Source organism: Phocoena phocoena, chromosome 1 (genome assembly GCF_963924675.1).
Source record: "Phocoena phocoena chromosome 1, mPhoPho1.1, whole genome shotgun sequence".
Lineage (NCBI taxonomy): Eukaryota > Metazoa > Chordata > Mammalia > Artiodactyla > Phocoenidae > Phocoena > Phocoena phocoena.
The window spans coordinates 71,239,200-71,246,183 of NC_089219.1; the positions used below are offsets into that span (position 1 = coordinate 71,239,200).

General features: G+C 46.3%; 1 pseudogene; it reads left to right on the forward strand.

The window, feature by feature from the left end:
* Positions 1–2,517: 2,517 nt before the first annotated feature.
* LOC136130498 (zinc finger CCCH domain-containing protein 18-like) lies at positions 2,518–2,932 on the forward strand (annotated as a pseudogene).
* The last annotated feature ends 4,052 nt before the right edge of the window (positions 2,933–6,984 follow it).

Sequence of the window (6,984 nt, forward strand, 5' to 3'; positions counted from 1 at the left end):
AAAAAAATTACTTTGTTACACATTTTAACTTCATAGGGCACAATTAAAAGAAGAGAAAAACAAATTTGTTGCTCTGTCCTTCTAATATGTTTTGGTCCATCTAGTATCTAGTATAATCTGCATATTCATTGGATTTTATCTTTTTTTTTTTTTTTTTCTGTACGCGGGCCTCTCACAGTTGTGGCCTCTCCCGTTGCGGAGCACAGGCTCCAGACGTGCAAGCTCAGTGGCCATGGCTCACGGCCCAGCCGCTCCGCGGCAAGTGGGATCTTCCCAGACCGGGGCACGAACCCATGTCCCCTGCATCGGCAGGCGGACTCTCAACCACTGCGCCACCAGGGATGCTCAATTTTATCATTTTTTTAATCTTTAGTACTATTCAAGTTCAGCAACTCGTACCAAAAATGCAAGATGATCATTTTCAGACAAACTGTGGGCTAATGAATATCTATTGTTCATCCTCTTGCCTTTGAACAAAATATTACCATGGTGAAGGGAAAAAATCACATACAGGAAACTATGACAATGAAAAGCATGTATGTGTACTCAAAATCGTAACATCAGATAATAATGCTGATGTTTACCAATTGTTTCCTAATTACCAGCATTTGCTGTGGATTACTTAATTTCTCCTCCTTGTATTCTTTGGAGTGGGTTCTATTACAATCTTCCCACTTTACAAATGAGAAAAAAAGAGGCAGCAAGAAGTCATTTTTCCAAGAGGACACAACAAGTAATTGCTAGAGCTAAGAGCCTTATACCAGGCCCCTGGACTTGACTTTACTTTCTTTTGTGAAATGTGATCCTTTGAGATTTAAACAAATAAAAATTAGACTTCTTTTTCAATGTTTCTGGTTTTCTGCTACAGTTATTTGAACATCAAAAATAATAGTAAACGAACTATTAGACTATTATAAAGTAAATTGAAGGTGTTCTCTATAATGCATGGCATTTGCTTTTTGTCACACAATCTGGCCCAAATGTCAGATGAATATATTTTATAAAATTTAACTGAAAGAACAATACATATTACAAAGTTGAAAACTGTTACTAAAGGTGAAACAGCCAGGGGTTCAGGGCTTGAGTGTGTTCCCTGCCTGGCTCCAGGCTCCATGCCGCATCCAGTCAGTGGCTGCCTCCCTCTTCCCCAGCAGTGCACCCATGGGCTGAGAGAACCTTGAATACTCCAGGACGAAAGGCTGGCAGGTCCAGAAAATTATCAAAGCTTTTCCTGCAGACTCGGCTAAAGCTCAGTGAGAAGATGCAGGTGGCACAACTAATGCAATGTGGCTGACAGTGTCTTGGTGCTCCGGCCTGGAGTCAGGCCTGAGTCTCTGAGGTGGGAGAGCCGAGTTCAGGACATTGGACCACCAAAGACCTCCCGGTCCCAAGTACTATAAATCAGTGAAGGCTCTCCCAGAGATTTCCATCTCAATGCTAAGACCCAGCTCCACTCAAAGACCAGCAAGCTCTAGTGCTGGACACCCCATGCCACACAACTAGCAAGACAGGAACACAACCCACCCAATAGCAGAGAGGCTGCCTAAAATCCTAATAAGTTCACAGACATCCCAAAGCACATCATCGGATGCGGTCCTGCCACCCAGAAAGACAAAATCCAGCCTCATCCACCAGAACACAGGCAACAGTCCCCTCCACCAGGAAGCCTACACAACCCACTGAACCAACCTTACCTACTGGGAGCAGACACCAAAAACAACGGGAACTACAGACATGCTGCCTGCAAAACAGAGACCGCAAACACAGTAAGTTAAGGAAAATGAGAAGACAGAGAAATACCCAGCAGATGAAGGAGCAAAGTAAAAACACACCAGACCAAACAAATGAAGAGGAAATAGACAGTCTCCTGAAAAAGAATTCAGAGTAATGATAGTAAAGATGATACAAAATCTTGGAAATAGAATGGAGAAGATACAAGAAACGTTTAACAAGGACCTAGAAGAACTAAAGAGCAAACAAACAATGATGAACAATATAATAAATGAAATTAAAAATTCTCTAGAAGAAATCATTAGCAGAATAACTGAGGCAGGAAAATGGATAAGTGGCCTGGAAGATAAAATAGTGGAAATAACTACTCAGAGCAGAATAAAGGAAAAAGAATGTAAAGAATTGAGGACAGTCTCAGAGACCTCTGAGACAACATTAAACACACCAACATTCGAATTATAAGAGTCCCAGAAGAAGAAGAGAAAAAGAGGTGCGCCGTGGGGGCGCCGCCACACAGAGGCGGCTGCGCGGAGGCTCAAAGGAAGCGGACAGAGGGTGTGGCAAGCGAGGGAAGCCCGCCGGCCCGCAGACAACCGTTGCGGCCTGATGACGTCGCACAATGGCCGGCCCCCTCGGGAAGTGGAGCCCGTTTGTTCCGCCTGCATCGCGCCTCAGGCTGGAGCCTGTGAGGAGTGGAAGGGCTGAGGGATGTCTTTTCTGTTCTGCCCTGACACCTGCGAAGCCGTGGCCCCTTCTCTGCCCTTGTGCTGAGAACCGTGGATACTGATGGATGTGGCCGAGAGCCCTGACTGGAACCCTTGCTCTCCAGAGGATGAAGAAGGGGAGCAGCAGGGGCTCTCCGACAATGACATCCTGAGGGAAAGTGGGTCTGAGCAGGATCGGATGGGGCGGGGGGAGGGCTTCTGATGTGGAGGACAAGGAGAACGTCGCCCCGGGACTGAGCCAGGAGGAAGAGGAGAGTCGCTCCGATGAGGAGGACCGGGACTCTGAGGCTCAGGAGCCAAGCGGAGGCCCGGCCAGGCCCCCGCAGGCTGAGGGGTACCTGGGGAAGGAAGACTGCACCAGCGACCTGAGGGACGAGGCCTCGTCGGTCACCAGGGACCTGGACAAGCATGAGTTAGACTACGATGAGGAGGTCCCCAAGGAGCCCGCCCCCGCCACGCAGGAGGACGACACCTAGAAGGCCGGGCCCGAGGATGACGAGGAGAGGAGAGAAGGGGCTCCGGGGAAGGACGGGAAGGCGGGCGTCTGCGGCATGGAGGACAGGGAGCCCGTGGAGGCCGCCAGTGAGAAAAGAGGACAACGACGGAGAGATCGACGATGGAGAGATCGATGATGATGACCTGGAGGAGGGTGAAGTGAAGGACCCCAGTGACAGGAAGGTGAGGGCTCATCCCACCTGCCGATTCTTCATGAAAGATGTTGTGACACCATTGTCCACTCCTCCTTCACCAATATCAAATTCCATACCATTCAGAGTCCAGGTTAAAGGTACAAAATATACGATATTCATCTCTTTAGTAACTCACAGTCCCCCTGCTCCAGAGGCCAGACTCCTTTCTCCTGGATCCAGAATACTGCTGTGAAGCCAGGGGAAGGGGGAGACTCTGAGGGCAGAGAGCGGCCATGACAAGGCTCACAGGAGCTGTGTGCTGCCTGCACGGGGGGTGGGGGCATGGGGGCGGTGGAGCCCCATCCTACAAGTGGCCTCAAACAAGCCTGTCCCTTGTCCTGAGGTGACCCAAGGTAGAGGGTGCACAGGAACACTCGGGGCCCTGATCAGCGAGTGCTGGGGGCGTGTCCTCTGGGCCGTGCTAATTCTGTGCTGCTGGTTTCTGCCGAGTGGGGGAGTCCGGCTCGTCTGAATTAGACAGCCATGCAATGGCTCCGTGTGTGCTGTGCCAGTGGAACGGGAGCATAGCCACCCTCGGGTTGCAGATACGTGTGTAGTACCTTGTAGAAAGTAAATTGTTACAGGTCTTCCAAGGCTTTGGTATTTTAAGTGTCATTATTTCAGAAAATTTAAACTTAAGCCGCAGACTTCTTTTTCATAATGACGTCAGCCCATCTCTGGAATTTCTGGAGTAAAATGATGGAGACAAACACGCATGCATACACATATATGTACTGCAGTCATTTCCAGTTAGCACTGTCCACAAACCGTGTGGTTCAGAAACCTGGCCATCGGTCAAGACCAGCCAGAGGCCCCCGTGGCAGCAAGGGCAGGAGGCAGCAGCATCCACTGTTGAGGCCACAGAGGCTCGGGTCCAGGTGCTTGGGGTCCCACTGCTGAAGTACTTCCCAGAATTTAGCCCCAGAAGCACACACACCATGAAGTAAAGTTGGTGGTGGTACTGCAGGTCAGCATCATCGGGAGGTGCCTGGACAGACGAGGACAGTGTGCCCTCTCCAGGGACGTCTGGGGGTCACGTCACAGTAGGAGGGGAGGTGCCTCCAGGTCACACTGAGCGCCCAGTTGGGGTTTTGGGGAGTGAGACCAGTGGGTCAGGCATTTCGCAGTGGAAAACTCTGAAGCTAGTGGGAAGTGGTCTTTTTTGCAGTTTAATTGGGCCTGATCCGTAACTTGTTTCAGGAATGTATTTTTTAAATATTTAGTCACCTTTCCCCCATACTGTTTGTTTATTCTACAGAATAATGAGATAGAGTACAGAAGGAAATGGGTGTTCTGGAACATATCCTGCTTTTTCTTAGTTATGAGAAAGGTTTTGGATGTAAATGTTTTTGCTTACCTGCAGTTTGTAAGATTGGTGTTGAATTGAGATGAATGCGTTTCAGTTTTCTCCAGTAGCAAGAGGGTCACTTTAAAAATAAAATGAAGTTTTTCGTGTTTGGGGAGGATGTGGGGAAATGGAACCTTATATCCAGCTGGTGGGAACGTGAACCGGTGTGGCTGCCCTGGGCACAGCCTGCTCAGTGTGATGGACGGAGCTGCTCTCTGAGCTGGCCACTCCCCTCTTGGGTGTCTATCCAAGAGAAACGAAGGCGTAAGCCACGCAAAGACTCATACTAGCAGCATAGACACAACAGCTACGTGACTATTTGGAAACAACCCCAGTGTCCATCAGCTCATGAACGGATAAACAAAATGTGGTCCATCCTGATACTACAACGCGGTTGAACCTTGAGGACACTGCCAAGTAAAAGAAGCCAGTCACGAAAGGCCCCATATTGTACAGTTCCACTTACAGGAATTGTCTAGAGTGGGCAGATCCATAGAGACTGAAAGTAGGTTAGTCATTATCTAGGCCAGAGAGAGATGGGTAGCCATTGAGTACAGGGTTTCCTTTTGGGGGATGGAATGTTCTAGAATTAGGTAGTGGCAATGGTTGCACAACTTTGTGAATGTACAAAATCCACTGAATTGTGCATTTTAAATGGGGGTATATTATGGTATGTAAATTATATCTTTGAAAATGCTTTTTTTTTTTTTTTTCTGCGGTACACGGGCCTCTCACTGTTGTGGCCACCCCCGTTGCAGAGCACAGGCTCCGGACTAGCAGGCTCAGCGGCCATGTCTCACAGGTCCAGTCGCTCCACGGTATGTGGGATCTTCCCGGACCAGGACACAAACCCGTGTCCCCTGCATCGGCAGGCGGACTCTCAACCACTGCACCACCAGGGAAGCCCGAAAATGCTTTTTAAAAAATGTTTGTTAGCTATATTTCTGTTGTTATTGTGATCTGCAGGTTTATTGTTAAATTACCCAAATGGACACATTGATATATGTGACCATTGACAACAAAATATACTTAGGAATACAAACTGAAACGTTTTAAAACACCAAAAAAAAAAGAAAGAAAGAAAGAAAAAGAAAGGGACTGAGAAAATATTTGAAGATATTGTAGTTGAAAAATTCCCTAATAAGGGAAAGGATATAATCAATGAAGTCCCAGAAGCACAGAGAGGCCCATACAGGATAAATCCAAGGAGAAACATGCCAAGACACATATTAATGAAACAATCAAAATTTAAATACAAAGAAAAAATATTGAAAGCAGCAATGGAAAAGCAACAAGAAACATACAAGGAAATCCCCATAAGGTTACCAGCTGACCTTTCAGCAGAAACTCTGAAAGTCAGAAGGGAAGGTAGGACATATTTAAAGTGATGAAAGAGAAAAAGCTACAACAAAATTACTCTACCCAGCAAGGAGCTCATTCAGATTTGACAGAGAAATAAAAACCTCTACAGACAAGCAAAAGCTAAGAGAATCCAGCACAATCAATCCAGCTTTACAACAAATGCAAAAGGAACTACTTTAGGCAGAAAACACAAGAGAAGGAAAAGACCTACAAACACAAAACAATTAAAAAAATGGCAATAGGAACATACATATCAATAATTATCTTAAATGTAAATAGATTAAATGCTCCAACCAAAAGACATAGACTGGCTGAATGGATACTAAAACAAGACCCGTATATATGCTGTCTACAAGAGACCCACTTCAGACCTAGGGACACATACAGACTGAAAGTGAGGGGTTGGAAAAAGATATTCCATGCAAATGAAAATCAAAAGAAAGCTGGAGTAGCAATTCTCGTATCAGACAAAATAGACTTTAAAATAAAGACTATTACAAGAGACAAAAAGGACACTACATAATGATCAAGGGATCAATCCAAGAAGAAGATATAAAAATTGTAAATATTTATGTACCCAACATAGGAGCACCTCAGTACATAAGGCAAATGCTAACAGCCATAAAATGGGAAATCACAGCAACACAATAATATTAGGGGACTTTAACTCCTCACTTTCACCAATGGACAGATCACGCAAAATGAAAATAAATAAGGAAAAACAAGCTTTAAGTGACACATTAAACAAGATGGACTTAATTGATATTTATAGACATTTCATCCAAAAACAACAGAATATAATTTCTTCTCAAGTACTCATGGAACATTCTCCAAGATAGATCATATCCTGGGTCACAAATCAAGCCTTGGTAAATTTAAGAAAATTGAAATCGTACCAAGTATCATTTCTGACCACAACGCTGTGTAAAAAATACAAACGGGGGCTTCCCTGGTGGTGCAGTGGTTGAGAGTCCGCCTGCTGATGCAGGGGACACGGGTTCATGCCCCGGTCTGGGAAGATCCCACATGCCACGGAGTGGCTGGGCCTGTGAGCCATGGCTGCTGAGCCTGCGCATCCAGAGCCTGTGCTCCGCAACGGGAAAGGCCACAACAGTGAGAGGCCCGCATA